The sequence below is a fragment of the Cervus canadensis genome, chromosome 4 (assembly GCF_019320065.1).
Source record: "Cervus canadensis isolate Bull #8, Minnesota chromosome 4, ASM1932006v1, whole genome shotgun sequence".
NCBI classification, from domain to species: Eukaryota; Metazoa; Chordata; class Mammalia; order Artiodactyla; family Cervidae; genus Cervus; species Cervus canadensis.
This window is the reverse complement of record NC_057389.1, coordinates 78,289,156-78,305,864: the sequence shown is the minus strand read 5'-3', so window position 1 is coordinate 78,305,864 and position 16,709 is coordinate 78,289,156. Positions and strand designations below refer to the sequence as shown.

At 41.3% G+C, this 16,709-nt stretch overlaps 1 long non-coding RNA gene across 1 annotated transcript in view; it reads left to right on the top strand.

Moving 5' to 3' along the window:
- Positions 1-1,104: 1,104 nt before the first annotated feature.
- LOC122440098 overlaps positions 1,105-16,709 on the top strand; it is an 85,289-nt gene continuing 69,684 nt past the window's right edge. The window contains exons 1-2 of the long non-coding RNA XR_006269047.1: positions 1,105-1,483; positions 14,423-14,729. This is a non-coding gene — a long non-coding RNA (uncharacterized LOC122440098). The remainder of the gene's footprint in view (positions 1,484-14,422; positions 14,730-16,709) is intronic.

Below are 16,709 nucleotides of genomic sequence, written 5' to 3'. Positions count from 1 at the left end.
TCATCAAAGAATTGTGTAACTTTGTTTTATTGTCTTGAGCCAATTGTTAGAGACAAATTTCCTTTGTTTTCATGACCACAGCAGCCTTGACCTAAACGTACTTTTGCTCTTCATGTGCCCATCATGAAGTGATAAAAATCCTGCAAGTCCATATTGATATCCCTCACAGCACCCCAGAGGAACCCACTGAGTTTGGAGCAGATTGACTTGGAAAGGATTTAATTGCTACAAACTGTATTTGTAAACTAGGGCTTTCCACCACATCTGACAATTTCATGAAGTAATTGTTAGCAGAAACAAAATCTGGATTTATTAATGTTTATTGTATTCCAGCTGAAATTAATTTTCAAAGCATACTTCTGAGTGCCATTTATGTTCAAAAATAAACACAGCAGATGTGTTATTAGGCCAGCTTCAGGATATTCCAGGAGACCTAAAATGCCGACATTTACTGCATTGAGGAAAATGAGTAAATCTCCAGAGTGCTCAACTCCACGGAACTAATGTTTTATCTCATCCACTGCCTGAATGAGATTTGAACAGATTTCTGCTTCACTGCAATACCAGTAATTAGCAAAGCCTCCTTAGGTCTAGTTACATTTAGAATAAAGTAAATAACTTATTCATGATTTGGCCATTTCTGATATATTCCTATGGCTTTTAAAATTGAAAGAATGAATTAAAACAAGCTGTTGCATATAGCAGTAATCATAAGTGCTTCTCCAAATAGAGAAGGATTAAATAAAATCAAATTTTCCCTATATCTAAGTCTTAAACTAAATAATATTCACAGTAGGGCTGCTTGATGCCATTCCTTAAAAGCCTCAAGAAAAACCATGTATATTTTTAGCTACAGGGGACCAGTGTGTACTGGTATAATTTTGTCTTGTTTCCTGGCCTTACTGAACAGAAGAGAACCTGTTAGAAGTTTCCCTGTCTTCACTTCTCTTATGTGTGTTTCTAAAAATAAAATGGACATCTTGTTAAAAGATGACAAAATGTCTGCTTTATTGCAGAAGGCTTCCTTTTCACGTAGAAAATGGATCTAGACATGGGTTCTCAAATTGCCAGCCTTCCTCGACAGAAGAAAGGTAACAGGGTGAATTAGTTCTCCCTCCTTCAGGGAAATGCTTTCCACATATCGTCCTCTGCTGTGATTGGGCTCCACCTCCCTGGGCAGGCAGATTATTCTCCATGACAGGAGAGACATCTGCAGTACCCCCACTCAACCAGACGTGTCCAGCTTCATCAGGTCCCGAAAGCACTGAGATGTGGCTTTTCCCACTGCATCTGTTTTGATGCAGAACCTACACATGGAAGAAAGAATTTTCCAATACTCAGTGTACCAGGAAGCTCTTTGATCTTCTGTCTTGGAAGATGATGGAGTCTGAGTCTTAAGAAACACATTTTTATGATGGCAAAGGTCTTTTATGAGGATAACAATGAGTGTTAAGCTGAGGAGTGATTTTAGGATGTCAATTCGGTAAGTTTGCACTCCTCTCTCCTTTTGATGGGCTTCCCTGGTGGCTCAGACAGTGAAGAATCTGCATGTAATACAGGAGACCTGAGTTCGAACCCTGGGTTGGGAAGATTCCCTGGAGAAGGGAACGACTACCCACTTCAGTATTCAGGCCTGGAGACTACCCATGGACAGAGGAGCCTGGCAGGCTACAGTCCATGGGGTTGCAAAGAGTCAGACATGACTGAGTGACTTTCACTTTCTCCTTTTGATGGCACAGTGGCACGTCCTTCACTTCATTTTTTTTTTTTTTTTTTAATGTTTATGTTATTCCCCAGCAAGCATTCAAAGTTGGCTTTGTGGGTTTTGTTCTATCTAAGGATTATAGTGTTCATATGAAATCCCTACTCTTGGACAAGCTTGTATTTCTGGATACAGATGAGTAATTGTTGACTGTCTGTTGGCTCTGTGGTCCTGTCACCCTGAGGCTGTTTTCATTGGCTGCTTCATCTCATGGGCTTTTGTAAGGCTCTTCTGAGGACCTGTTACTCATTGCCATTACCCCATCTTTGGGGACAAGGGCAAAAATTAGGCTCTTTCAATTTGAAGACTTGTATAATGGTTTCAGAACTGTGGAACTCCTAAAAAGTGATTGTGTTTGTGTATGCCTCAACCTTCTTAGCTGTAAAATGTGCCAATATCTGATGAGTTGTAAAGGGTAAATATAAATTGAAGACTAAAGTGCATATTATAATGCCTGACAAATAGCTGATATTACTAATAGATAAATGTTAGAGTTGATACTTAACTATAAAATCTTATATACAAAACCACTTAAATGGAGAATTTAAGTTGCACAATTTTCTTTTTCACACCTCTGGCAGTTCTCTGTGATTAAAATTCTTCATATTGGATGTTACTGTCTTTATCTTTGAAAAAATGTAAAAGTCTAAATGAGGTTATGCTGTCATAGACAAAGGTGTCAAGGAGATATATTTTGTTTTGAATTCCTTTCAATTTAGAAGCAAGTGAGTTAGTTTTTTAAGGGTTTGCAACGGCCAAAGGCATTTACCCTTGTTTAATTTTTCAAATAATTTAAATTATCTTTGTAATGTTCTACATCAGTCCTATGTTAGTGGTTCTCAAAGCAGGGTCTTCAGGTAAATGAGAGCTCCAAAGGCCCTTTTCTGAGTAGAAAATGGCAATCCACTCCGGTATTCTTGTCTGGAGAATTCCAGGGAGAGAGGAGCTTGGTGGGCCCTGTGGTCACAAAGAGTCGGACATGACTGCATGACTAATACATACACACACACAAGGTCCTTTTAGGAGGTTGTGATGTCAAAGTATTTTTATAATAATGATAATACTTGCCTTTTCCACTGTGTTGATATTTGTCTTGATGCTAGAAAAGCAATGGTGGGTAAAAGTACCTTAGTATCAATCCTGATAATGGCACCACACTATACTAATAGTTATTCTTCACTGGCACCTACTTGTAATTTGAAAAAAAGAAAATCTCCAATTTCTTTGAGAATGTCTTTGATGAAGCAGTAAAACTAATAATTTTTTTTATTAAATTTTGACTCTGAATACACATCTTTTAATGTTCTATGTGACAAGCATACGTATAAAGCACCTCTGCAACTGAAGGAAGTACAGTGGTTGTCTTGAGGAAAAGCACTTGTGTGATTGTTTGAATTGTGAGCTGAACTATCTCCTTTTTCCTGGAGCATCATTTTTATCTGAGATAATGAGTGATAGACAAACCATGGTTATTCAGGCTTGGGCTTTTGGCAGATGATTTCTGAAAAATGAGCAAAGTGAGTCTGTTACTTCAGGAAAAACATCTGCCAGTATTTCTTGCCAGTGGTAAATCTGAGCTTTCAAGAAAAGTCAGAATTTTGGAAAATGTGTATTTCCCCTGTGAGCTTGACAGCTTCCACATACTTAAGGGGCTTTCCATAAGATCTGGGCTTTCCATACTGATGATTAACAAATGTGATTACTTGACATTGTGTAATGAAATAAGTCAATCTTGGGAAGATCTGCATACTCCAGGGAACAAAACACTTCCAAATGACCAGTGTATATTACAAAATTATGAATGAGTTAAATATCCATTCAAAGTATGAGGTAGACCAGTGAATTTTAAAGAGTGCATTGCTTATTGAAACTAAAAACTGCTATTTGTTGAGTTTTGGTGTAGTATAAAAGAATTCTTACAATTTTCTGAAAAAGCCTCCTTTTCCAAGGAATAGCTGTGTGAAGATATTATTCTCCATGAACTTCAACCAAAAAATCATATTGCAATAGAAGCAGAAACAGACATGAAGTTATAGCTGTATTCCATTAAACCAGATGTGAAAGAGATTTGAAAAAATGTAAAACAATGCCACTCTTCTCATGGTTTTTGAAAACAGTTATTTTCACTTAAAAAATGTTGACATGTAATGGGTGGATTTCATTTCCAGTAGGATAAATATTGATAGGTATAACCCATATAAAGCAAAAGTTCCCTGGGGTCCTTAATAATTCTCTCAGAGTGTAAAGGATTCTGAGACCAAAATGATTGAAAACTACCATGCTAGATAATATAGCAAAGAGTTGAAAAAGTCAGCAAAAGTATTTGTGTTTGGCAGGTGTCATTTCCACTCCATGGTCTGATCCATTTGTGGGCAAAGGCATTCATTCCTAAAATGCATGTGAACTGGGAAATACCATACTCTATCTTATCCAATATTCACCCTCAGTTCCTCACCATCCTTGAAGTTACAAAAGCACATTAACATCCTTCAAACCTTAAGAAAGAAACCTGTGAAATTCTGCTCTTTTTCCATACTTTTTAGGTAAGAGACTGATATTCTGATTCAGGATCCTTGAGCACTGATGTCCTGAGAAAGTATTTGGGGTTTTCTCCAAATGTAATTTCTAGTTCTGTATCTTTTATTATAATTTGCCTTATTGTCTTGATGTATATTACTTTGTTATTCTTAAAATGTTTTATTTTTAATTTTGAATATTTTGAAAATTCAGAGAAGTTCAAAAAATAATAATAAGCTCCATGAACATGCCATTTGGGTTTCACAAAGTGTTAGTTGTAATGTTTATCTTAGGTTATACTCATCATGGCGGAAAAGAAGGTTGAGGGAACAGAGTGCAGATATATTCTTCTGGAATCTTTGTTTTTCATTTCATATTTGTTTTTGAGATTTATCCACATTGAAATATGTCAATCTGGTTAACTTAGAACTGCTATAAAGTATTCTATTATGTAAATTTAGTTTCTTGCATTTTTTTAATGGTTAAAAAATTTTAATCCCTTATGAAAGCATGAATGCAATGACAGAAAGATGTGGCAAAAATACTTCTCATACTGGTCAAGATTTTTGGTTAAAGTTGTAGTGAAGCCATAGCAACCTTTGATACTTAAATTTTTAGATATCACGATAAATTGAAGCCTGGCTTTTTGGTTTAGTTTTGTGCATATATTCTAAGTAAGCAATTAGTTTATATGTAGTTGTTCAGTTGCTAAGTCATGTCTGACTCTTTGCAATCCCATGGACTGCTCTGTCCTTCACTATCTCCTGGAGTTTGCTCAGATTCATGTCCCTTGAGTCAGTGATGCTATCTAATCTCATCCTCTGCCACGTCCTTCTCCTTTTGCCTCCAATCCTTCCCAGCATCAGGGTCTAATTCATGTAAATGATCACTGTGAAAGGAAAGGAAAGTGAAGTGGCTCAGTCGTGTCCGACTCTTTGCAACCCCATGGACAGTAGCCTATCACGCTTCTCTGTCCATGGGATTTTCCAGGCAAGAGTACTGGAGTGGGTTGCCATTGCCTTCTCCAAATGATCACTAGACCTAACTTAATGCTTTTAAGTATAATCTTCAACATACTCCATTATGTATAACAGAGGAAAATAGTTTTGAATCTAATGAAATTCTAAGTCATCTCTGTGTTCCTGGTCCCAAGAGAATTAGTATTTTGGTAATGATTATCATGTAGTTGGTCTAGATAACTATTTTGAACTGAATATTTGTGTCTTTCCCATAGCCCTCCAATTTTTATGTTGAAGCCCCAACCCCCTAATGTGACTATATTTAGAGACAGTGCTGGTAAGGAGATGATGAAGGTTAGATGAAGTCACAGCCAATAGGACTGGTGGTGCTCTTACAAGAAGAGGGAGAATGTTAGCACTCTCTCCACCACGTGAGGACACAATGAGCAGGCAGCCATTTGCAAGCCAGGTAGACAGCTGTCACTGGAAACTGAATCTGCCAGCACCTTGGTACTGGATGTCGAGACTCCAGAACTGTGAGAAAGAAATATCTATTATTTAAGCCTCCAAGTCTGTAGTATTTGGTTATAGCAGACCAAACTGGTTGATGTAGTAACCTTTGTATTCTAACATTTCTGAGGGCATTGCCATTTTAAGAAGTGACCAAAACAAGAGTCTTCCTGGGTTTTGTTTATAGCTTGTGTCTCAGAAACAATGAAGTGAAGAATTTAAGGCTAGATTGATCAGCTGTTACTGATGGGTTCTTCCTCAGAACGGAGTGGAGTTTTCATTGTGGTGTTGATGAATAAATTTATCACTGTACATTGTTGTTATTACTATCTTAAAGATAAGGAAATCAACTTGCCAGGAGTCACATAGTTAAACTACAAATCCAGTGTTCTTTCTGTACCACACTGCCTTTCACTGTTCAAAAATTCCACCCTGAATCATTTTTTCGGGATGACTTGCATCACCCTAAAGAGAGCTATGATCACCAGGAAGCTTTGTGCAAAGAAAGGGAACCATAGATGCTGAATGACATTTAATCAATCGAGAAACCTCTGAAGAGTCCCAAAGCAATGTTGAATGGAGTTACGTGCCACTTAGAAGAACCAGCTTCTAGCAGGTGGCTTACGAAGGATAAGGAGGAGGTGAAAGGTAACTGCTGAAAGACAGCAAGTGGTTGGGTAGTATTTTTAGGTTACAATCCTTCAGTCAAGGTCCTGGTGAGAACTTCCCTCACAGGGTGGGTGTTTAATGAGAATTTCTAGGAGGTCTGAGACAGAGTTTTGGAAAAGCAGCTAAAGATGGGAGAGCCTCACTGCAAAGAATAGCGAGAGTGCAGAGCTATGACACCCCCAGGCCTGAAGGGGAAAGTGCAGGGAACAGTTTCAGGACCCAAAAGAGAAAATCATGTGGGAAAATCTCTGATAGGATTTTGACCTTCACTGGGAAGCACAGTCTGTCCAGAGTGAACTTCATCCTACTCCCACCCTCTGTGCTCCGCAAAGCAGGACAGGTGGGAGCAGTGGCTTAACTCAAACAGAAACCAAAATGCCTGCCTTTCAGGGTGCATGTACCCACAGTGCAGAAGCAGGGTCAGAATATCTGGGTCAGACTTTCCACCTGGTCTGGCCTGGACCCACTTTCCTGATATCTCTACACACCACTTACTGTGTCAACCAACGTGACCTTGGGCCACTGGCCATTTGTTTTGGTAAAGGAAGAAAAGAAAACGCAATGACACTTGTTAAAGTTGGTAGCACTGATTCTATTCAGGACCATCTCATTAAGTATAGGGTTGAATACAATGGGATTTTACAATGGGGGCAAGAGCTGGGACTTGGACAAGTGGGAATGTTATAGCCAAGGAGGCAGGGCCCAGGGGTTGAAAATTACTCAGGGAGAACACCAAGGGTAAGGGGAATTCTGGCTACACTGACCTAACAAGATTCTTTACTGAAGACAGGCCAAGATGATCAGACATCACCTGGGGTTGGTGGATGATAAATGATCACATACCGAGGGTGACCAGATATCAAGGAGAGGGGTTTCTGGTTAAACTGACTTAGCAGGGTTCTTGCTGAAACCAGATTTTACGAGGACTTGCACAGATGAGCCTGAATCTTCGGTGGTGCTTTGCCTGGCATGGTTCTCCGTTGGATCAAATGTAGCCTGTTTAGAGAGTCCACCTCTGAGCACCCCAAATTCTGTTCTATCTCTGTACACAGTTCTCACCCCAACAGGGCCCCACTCACTCATTTCTTTTGTTTCCTTGTTTTATTTTCTTCATGTTCTTCAGAGTTTCTTAGGTTGTTAACGTACTTATCCTTACCATCCTCTATGAGGTAGAAGCTCTATAAGACAGGGCCTTGTCTGTTTTATTCCCTGCTTGACCCCCAACCTCTGGGTCAGTGCTTGGCATAGTTTGGATTCTCAAGACATATTTTCTGAGTCAATGCATGAGTTAGTGAATGAGCAAGTGGAGTGTTTTGGGTGTGCAATATCAAACAATGTAGCAAATAGACAAGGCAGCCCAGGATGCTGGCCGAGATATGCAGCATTCCATAACAGAGCAGCACATTATGTCTTTAAGCTGTCTCTGCCGAATTTACTGGCCCCAAGATGACACTGACAAAGTCATCGTTGAACCCAGCAAATATCAGTAGTGCTGTTCTCACTGTCTGTTAGAAAGTCTAAAGTGGAGGTCTTGATAAATGGCAACAAATGCTCTTGTTTTCACTGAGAAACTCAGAAACCTCAGGGACAAAGTCAACTTCATGCTTTTTTTCAGGAAGTCTAACAGTTTAGGTGATGCATTTACGTCTTATTCATAGTATACTATTTATTAATAACTCTCCACATGATTCCTATGTTAGAGAATTTATAATCTTTGACTAGGATTTTAAACATTTAAAAAAAATTAAATTTCTTATTCACTTTTCAGGTTGAGAGGATCCCATATACCCCATTAGCTCATAAAGGCAATGAACACAAATTTTATTTTTTCTGCTGAGCTAAACTTCCCTCAACAATTTACATTCCTGTTCATCTAAGGAAATTCTTTTTTTTTTCCCCCCTTTTATTTTTAGTTCTTTCAGGAATAAGTACTTCTAAATTTCTTGTGATTCACAATAATCAGTCTCCCTTTCAGGAACAATGGAACCTTAAAAGTTGAGATTCCTGATCCATTTAAGATACTTTGAAAGACAAGAATCAGTATATTAATTACTTAAGATTTACTGAGGGGCTCAACTCTGCTGGGTGCTGTCCTGAACATGAGCATTTTCGTAAGGAACAAGAAAGACCTGGGTCAGACCTTGTGGAGCTTCTTGGGAGAGGGGATTTTTTTTTTTTTTAAAGAAAACCAAGAAAATGGAAAAACAAACAGTGCATCCACCAGAACCTTACTTCAGGTAGAGTGTTGAAGGGGACCCTTTCCCAGGAGTGATCTGAATGGTGGGCAGGAGGCAGTCAGGTGGATGGGCACTCCACATAAGGAGGAGGGGGAAGCCTGGTGCATTTGTGGTGCTGAAAGGAGGCCAGTAGGGGTGAGGAACTGTGAGGTGGGGACGTGTGGCTTGTGAAGAAGTTGGAGGGAAATGCAGGGCCCTGGAGGGCACCATGAGAACATTAGATTTTTGTCTAACTGCAGTGGTATGCCTTTGATGGTTTTTAAATTTCAGAACGATATGATCTTCCCCTTTTTATTATGCCTGTCCATCCATGGTTGAAAATATCTCTTTTGCCCCTTTGCTCTTTGCCCATTTCTGTTCCACTCTCACCTTGTAAAAACCTAAGTATAGGAATGAGATCATTAGGCAATTTCACCTAACTCCTGACTTATGCTCTCCTGAATGCACACCATGCCTTGACTAACCTGTTGATTCTTTTCCTAGATTAAAAGAAGTAAGGATGAAGATTAACGAGTTAAAGAGTGACTGGTTCCCTAACCCCATTAGTCCCCTTAGGAATCCTGCTGGCAGATCATGCAGGCAAGATAGAAACTGAAGAGTCTGCACAAAATGGAGAATGATGCAGAATCCAACCTCACGCCTTAATGATTCACTGAGGTTCTTTCCCCTTTTTCCCTTTAAAAGCTGTCATGGCTGAGCAGAATGCTCAGAGTTGGTCTTGGCACATGAGTCCAACTTCCCCCAAGACTACTAGCTTTGTTGATTGAAGCATCTTTCCTTTCTACTGACACTTGCCTCCCAATTATTGGTTTTTGAGTGGCCAACAGATGAACTTGAGTTGAGTAACATGGTGAGTGGCTCAGAGGTAGAAAAAGTGAGGTTAAATCAGTTAGGAGGCTGTACGCAACACCAAAATGGTGGTAGAGTATATGAAGAGAAGTGGAGGGTTCCATAATATCCTGTAGAACTGGAGTTAATTGGACTAACTGATGACTGAGAATAAGGGGATTTAGGGAAAAGACTAATAAATGAAACTTTTAAGAGTTTCTGGGGAGAGGATACTATAATGTATTGCATAAAAGCATTGGCCCTTGGGCTAGAATGCCTGGCTCCTAATCTCATCTAAGATTCTTATTAGCTGTTTGACCTTAGTAAAGTTAATCTCTCTGTGCCTTGGTTTTCTCCTCTATAAAATAGGAATAATAAAAATATTATTCCATAGGAATGCTACGAGCATTAAAGGAGGTTAAACAGTAGATGGCTTGCTTACCGGCACTTAGCATGCATTGAATACACACCAGCTTTTGTTATTACTGAAATTACTGGAAGACCTGTTAGAGGAGTTGGAAAAAGTTTTGGTGGGAAACTGTCAAGAGTTCTGTTACTGACATAGTTTAAATTGTCCATTGGAAATACAAGTACAGACATAAGTTAGACAGTTAGAATCACAAGTCTCGAGCTCAGAGGAGAGATCTCAACTAAATACATCAACTTGCAAGTCATTAGCAAAAGATGATTTTGAAACATGTGTAGATAAGTATCATCTGGGAAGGGAGACAAGATCCAGGGCTGATCCTCAAGGTCAGCCAGAGGAGGAGAAATCAGGAAAAGAGACTGAGAAGAAGCATGTGGTATGATAGGAGGGAAACTCTGAGAGAATATAAGACCAACAAAGGCAAGCATGAGGGAGAAAACATCAGTATTTGGAGCATCACCGAAAGGTCTGGAAAGGCATCCATTGGGTTTGGTGAAATAGAATTCCATGGCTACCTCAGTGAGGATAGTTTTGGCGGGAGTGAGGGGAGGAGGACAGAGTGGGGTCTTGAGAAAGTGCTATGATGAGGAAGTGGAGATAGCACTTGTAGACCACCCTTGAGAGGGTTTACTGGGAAGGACTGTAGAGGGATTGGGCAGACATATGGGGAGAAGATGTTTGATTTTGTTTTCTTTCAATGAGAGAGAAACTCCAGTGGGGATTTCCCATCTGAAAGTGGGAGGTTGATGATGCAGGAGAAGTAGAAGGTGACTTTAGGAGAGAAATCCTGGAGAAGTGATCAGATGGGAGAATAGAGAGGTTTGCCTTTAGTGAGAGGAGGTCTTTAGTGGTCAGGAAGAAAGAAGAGCAGAGTGGGAATGTGGGCTAGGGGTGGTAAGATGAAGGCTTTGTGTTTTATTTCTGTTTCCGTTTTGTTTGTTTGTTTTCTTAAAGCCTGGAACTTGCTTTGTTCATTCAACAGTGTGTTTATTAATTTGTCCATGTTAATGTGTGTAGATTTTGTTCATTCCTTTTTACTGCTATACTGCATTCCATTGTGTTAATATACCATAATGCATTAATTTCTTCTCCAAGTTATGGACATCTGATTTTTTATAATTAAAAACAGTGCTTTGTGAATATCCCTGCACTAGTGGCCTTGTTACATTTCTGTTTTCTTAATGAAGTATGCAGTAAAGCTGCCAGTTGAGAGTGAGGGCCAAGGAACTGTGGGATGCTAGAGGCAAGAAGAGGTATGGAGTCCCCATCTGAGGTTTGAAATCCTGAGTTGAAAATCTGACCACTGCATTTAATTGCATGATCTTCTCTTGCTGTATTCAGTTGCTGGAAATCTTCTTAAACTATTAAATTTAAGGATATTCTCATAAACTTTAAGCTTAGGGGTTGAATTAGAAGACTGTTAGTCTCGTGGTGGTAGTTACATTAATGGAGGCTCTTCTTAAAATTTGAGGAAGAACTGATTATCCTTTGGTCCTATTAGACTGCTGTACTAGCTAGCTGCAAAATGAAATAGACACCAGTTGGGGACTGGAGACAAAGTGTCTGGTTGCGATTTATTCTGAGCAAGTAGAAGACTGGGCCCGCAGGTCTTTGTGTGATAAGGTAGCCTGCTGAGGTGACATTGTGCTTCCAGAAGCATTGTGCTCCCAGCGACTGTCATAGACATGGTCCCACAGTTCCCAAGGAGGCCAACATTTCTGTTGCTGTGTATAACTGAAGATGGCAAGTCGGTTATTTCCATACTAGTTTTTTTTTTTTTCCTGCAGACTAAAAATCACAGTTAGTTGTGGCAAACTGATCAACATTGCTTTTAGTGTTCTTGACATTTCCTGACTCCTAGTTTTGTGAGGATGTGTGTGAGGTATATCATGTATGCACATATCTGTGTGAGTGTGTGTGGGTAGGGGGTGGGTGGGTGAATGGCAGGTGCTTGTTTTTACTTTGGGAAAATGAAAGCATCTGTTCCCAGAATCAAATTTTTCCACCTATACACAAAAACAAATCCGGTTGGTTCTGAGAACAGGTTTGTGTTTCTATATATGTTATCTTCTCGGGTTACCCATTCAGGAAGCTTTTCTACACCAGGGCTGTGTAACCCTACCTACTCTGAATATGTTCTCTTGCTCTCTACCATGGCAGGCCCATGCAGGCTGCTGAGAACATTGTGCTGAGGGCCTTTATTTGATCCAACAGCCATTATGAGACATGCTTTGAAATGGGATCTGTCTGCATCTAAAATGGACTAGAGTGATGCTTTCCACCTCTGGGGAAATGTAGCATCTTACTTTGTGGAAGGAAAGGGTTTCACAGAGAGGCTCTGTTGCTTAGACCAGGGTTCTCCAACCTCCAGGCTGAGGACTGGGTACCTCCTGTCAGATCAGCCACTGCTTTAGATTAGAAATAAATTGCACAATACATGTAATACATTTGAATCATCCTGAAACTGTCCACCCTCACCCTTAGTCAGTGGAAATATTGTCTGCCATGAAATCGGTTCCTGGCACCAAAAAGGTTGGGGACTGCTGGCTTAGACTTTAAATGACTTTAAATAGTAGCTAAAGTAAATTTTGTTTTGGAGACTTTTATGATAAACTGAAAGTGAAGTCGCTCAGTCGTGTCCGACTCTTTGCAACCCCGTGGACTGTAGCCCACCAGTTTCCTCTGTCCATGGGATTCTCCAGGCAAGAATACTGGAGTGGGTTGCCATTTCCTTCTCCAGGAGATCTTCCTGACCCAGGGATTGAACCCAGGTCTCCCGCATTGCGGGCAGACGCTTTAACCTCTGAGCCACCCAGGAAGCTCCCTGGTGGTGGGTTGTTAGTTATTTAGAGTACGAGGCAAGGGTTCATACTGCTCCTGAAATGTGACATTGTGCGTGCAGAGAGCTGTAAGAAACACGTGTGGAGAAGCTTCTTCACTGCGACTCTTACTCCATTTTGGCTGCTTCAGGAAAATAACACCGATTTGTAAACAGCAGAGACTTAATTCTCACAGTTCTGGAGGCTGGAGGTCTGAGATCAGGGTGTCCCATGCTCAGGTGAGGCCCTTTGCTCTGTTACAGACCTTTCCTTGTGTCCCCACATGGAAGAGGGGGCCAGGAGGCTCTGTGGGGTCTTTTATAAAAATAATTTATCCCATTCACCAGGGCTTCAATTTCCTGACCATCTTACTACCCAGAGGCCCCACCTGCTAATACCATTACCTCTGAGTATTAGGATTTCAGCATATGAATTTGGTGAGTGGGGGGGGAGGGGTGTGGGGAGCGGGAGATGCAAACATTCAGATCAGAGCAGGCTCTGGTCACCTGTGGAAAGAGAGAGCAAGAGAGAATCCAGATCCTTTCCCTTCCTCCCAGAAAAGCATGTCCTTTTGTTTTAGATAACAACTAGTTGCCTTACACAGGAAACTATTTAACTATTGTGAAAATCAGTAGACCTGGATTCATTACCTGGGTCCACCATTTAATAGCTATGAGACCTTGCTTGAGCTTAACTTCCACTGGAAGCTTGAAGGGTTGTTATAAGGCTCAAATGAGCCTAGTGATCTGAGATATATGATTTGGGTTGTCACTTGAGTCTTTCTGTGCTTCTCAGAAACATCCCTTGTCTCTAGTCAGCTTGATCTTCTGCTTCCCTTACCAGCTTCTCTCCTCAAACGTCTAATCCCAGAAACTTCTATCTCATGAAATATTGAGTGAGAATTCCCCCAATTTCTTAACTTTCTGTCCACAAAAGGATCTTCATTCGCCCTCTTCCATAGCCCTCCCTGTGTCCCGGGGTATAAGCCAGTCCTGTCCTCTTAAACACTCACAGTCTTTGCTTATTTATCCCCATGGTTCCTCATGTATCAACTTTTCAGCTTCACTGTCTCCTTCCTCTTACCAATTGTCCAGCACAGGCCTCTTCTTATAAAACAGACCCTCTGGGATATGAGTCTCTTAATTTCTTAAGCCCAAGATGTAGGGACATTCTAGACTCTTTTCTCTCTCTCATTCCCAAATTTGGTTAGTCAATGTGCAGTTTCTCTTTTCTCTCTTCACTCCTTCATCCACTTTCTCAGTTTGGACCCTCGTCATCTCTATTGAATACCTGAGCACTCAGCTCTTAACCAGTCTCCTTTCTTTCCTCTTCTCTTGCTGCCGTTAAATCCGCACTCCACACAACTGAGAAAAAGGGGGATCGGATGGTTTCCCAAAGCAGAGGCTCTCAGCCCGTGCTCTGGTGGGGCCAGCACCATTCGCATCACCTGAGGCTTGTTACAAATGCAAATTATCTAGCCCCACTGCAGGCCTATTGGGTAGAAGAGCAAGGGGGTGGGCTTATCAATGTGTTTGACGAGCCTTCAGATGATTCTAATGATCTAAAGTGCATGCATAGTCACGCAGTCGAGTCCAACTCTCTGTGACCCCATGGGCTGTAACCCGCCAAGCTCCTCTGTCCATGGGATTTTTCCAGGCAAGAACACTGAAGTAAGTTGTCATTTCCTTCTTCAGGAGATCTTCCTAACATAGGGATGCAACCTGTGTCTCTTGCGTCTCCTGCATTGGCAGGTGGATTCTTTACCACTGAGACAACTGGGAAGCCCCAAAGTTGGAATACCACTGTCTTCAAGGATAATCAAGGAGCTGTTAACCAAAGATGGGAAATGGACCCTGGAAGGCAAAGCCATGTCTCCTGCCGTCTCAGCAAGGACCTCATTCTGTGTTGCGTCCCCGGATGCTAGCCCCCGGCCAGGCGTATGGCTTCTTGAGTGACTTCTGAGTGTGCTCCCTGTGTGGCCGTCACAGCAGCAGAACCCAGGTTAGTTTCTTTTCTTTCTTAGTTTTCTTCACTCAGTTTTAGAGGTTTGCTTTTGCTTGGAAGCAGTCAAGTATGGACTTCTGAGAACACATGACCTGTTGCCCAGGGGGCTGAGTCGTCTCCCTAAAGCTTTATGACAGCGCAGGTCCCTGGTACCATGACCCTTGTGCCCCTGTCTTCTGTTGATCTGTCCCTTGTCTTGGCTCATTCTCACCTCACCAGGGTGATGGCATTGGAATGGGGCCTGCGGGCTAAGGATTTGGTAAGTGGAGAATGAGGGGAAGGATATTTCAGGCTGAAGGAATGTTACAAACAAAGACAAGAGGGATGGAATTACAAGACGTGTTGTGTGAGCAACAGAAGTCCAACAATGGGGCTGAGAAGAAGAAACGAGACTGGAAAAGTCATTTGTCATCCGTCCTAAAGAGCCCACTCAGGAGGTTGGGCTTATTTCAGGAAACATGGAGTGTGTAAATAAGAGGCACAGCGTCAGAAGTGTTCTACGCCGTGTTTGTATCTCTAGACTGTTTTATTTCCCGGTCAAAGACGGGGAAAGGCAAGCAGTGTGTATCTAGCTGAAGAGTTTGATAAATCTGCCGGACCTCCTGCCTGGGGAACCGAGGTAGCAGCTCATAGACATTAACACACTGGGAAACAGGAAGAGGTCCTCTCGGGCTGAGCTGTGGATGTCTGATGGTTCTTTCCTTGGTTTCTGAGGTGTCGACAGTGGCTATTCAGGTGTGGGGGCATTCAGTGGTGACATAGGAGCTCAGGGACTTCACTGGAGCCGAAGGCGGCCACGTGGCTGTGAAAGGCACCATAAATGAGGCTGGTTCCTGCCTGAATACCGTGTCCCTCCTGCCCCCGCTTAACCACCCTCATGTCTCTTACTCAGGGAATGATTCTGGTTTTCCAGAGTGGCTGTTGTGACTGACTAAAGAAAGTAACCATTCAGTTCCTAAGACATGACCGTTTTGAACTGGCACCGAGACGCTTTCCATCCGACGGGGAGCATTTTAACCTTCTTAAGTGGCTAAAAAGCTAACTATCCCTGCTAGGTGATCAGCGTGATCCTCTGTCATTAATTTAGCCTCTGGCTGCTTTGATTTCAGAATGATAACAGAGACCTTGGTGGAGAAGGCCCTGCACCAGCCCACAGAGGAGCTTCCCAAGGCTGCCTCTGGTTAAAATAGATTTATTGGATCAGGTTAAAAGACTTGCTGCCCAGCCCTGGCTTAAAAGTCTAAGACAAAGATTTAACAAGGAGGAGAATCAGAAGAAGGTGGTGTGAGGGTTCTTTTTAAAAAAAAAAAAAAAAAAAAATTAAGGTCAGTTTTTTTGTTGTTATTGTTTAATTTCCCTTTATTCTCTTTTGGGTGATTAAAGGAAAAACCAAGTCATGCCTTGACTTCTACGGCAAGACATTTCTGCCTCAACTGATAAAAAAAAAAAAAGAGCTGGATGGTAGAAAGCCCCAGAAACACAGCTCCATCACTCCCCACAATTACTGTGTCTTATTGATAACTTGCAGCTCTCTCCAGCAAATGCCATCTTTGGAACAAAGCCTGTCACAGATCAGACTGAATCCATTAAAAAGCTTTGATTAACATGTCCCTGGGGTGTGCTGTGGAAACTTTTTACGCCAAATGACAGCCTATTGCTGTGGCTTTGGAATTGTCCTCCTGAAATACTCTTGTGTTTTAATCTAGTGCGTGGTTTAAATTAAAAAACGGCAATGACTTTGTGTGACCTAAATACGAGCCACTTCTATTCAGGGTGGGATTTATCAACGGCTTGCAGATTAAGTGTTCAGAGAAGCCACAATTAACCTTACTATGGGGTAGCTAATATTCATTATATATATATTATATGTAGGTTGTGTGTATAATCTCTTGTTCTTCCTTTTCTTCTTCAATGTGGCCCAGAGACAGGGTTATAGTTAACGTGCTTAATCTAGTGGATACAAAGCTTTGTGTTTGT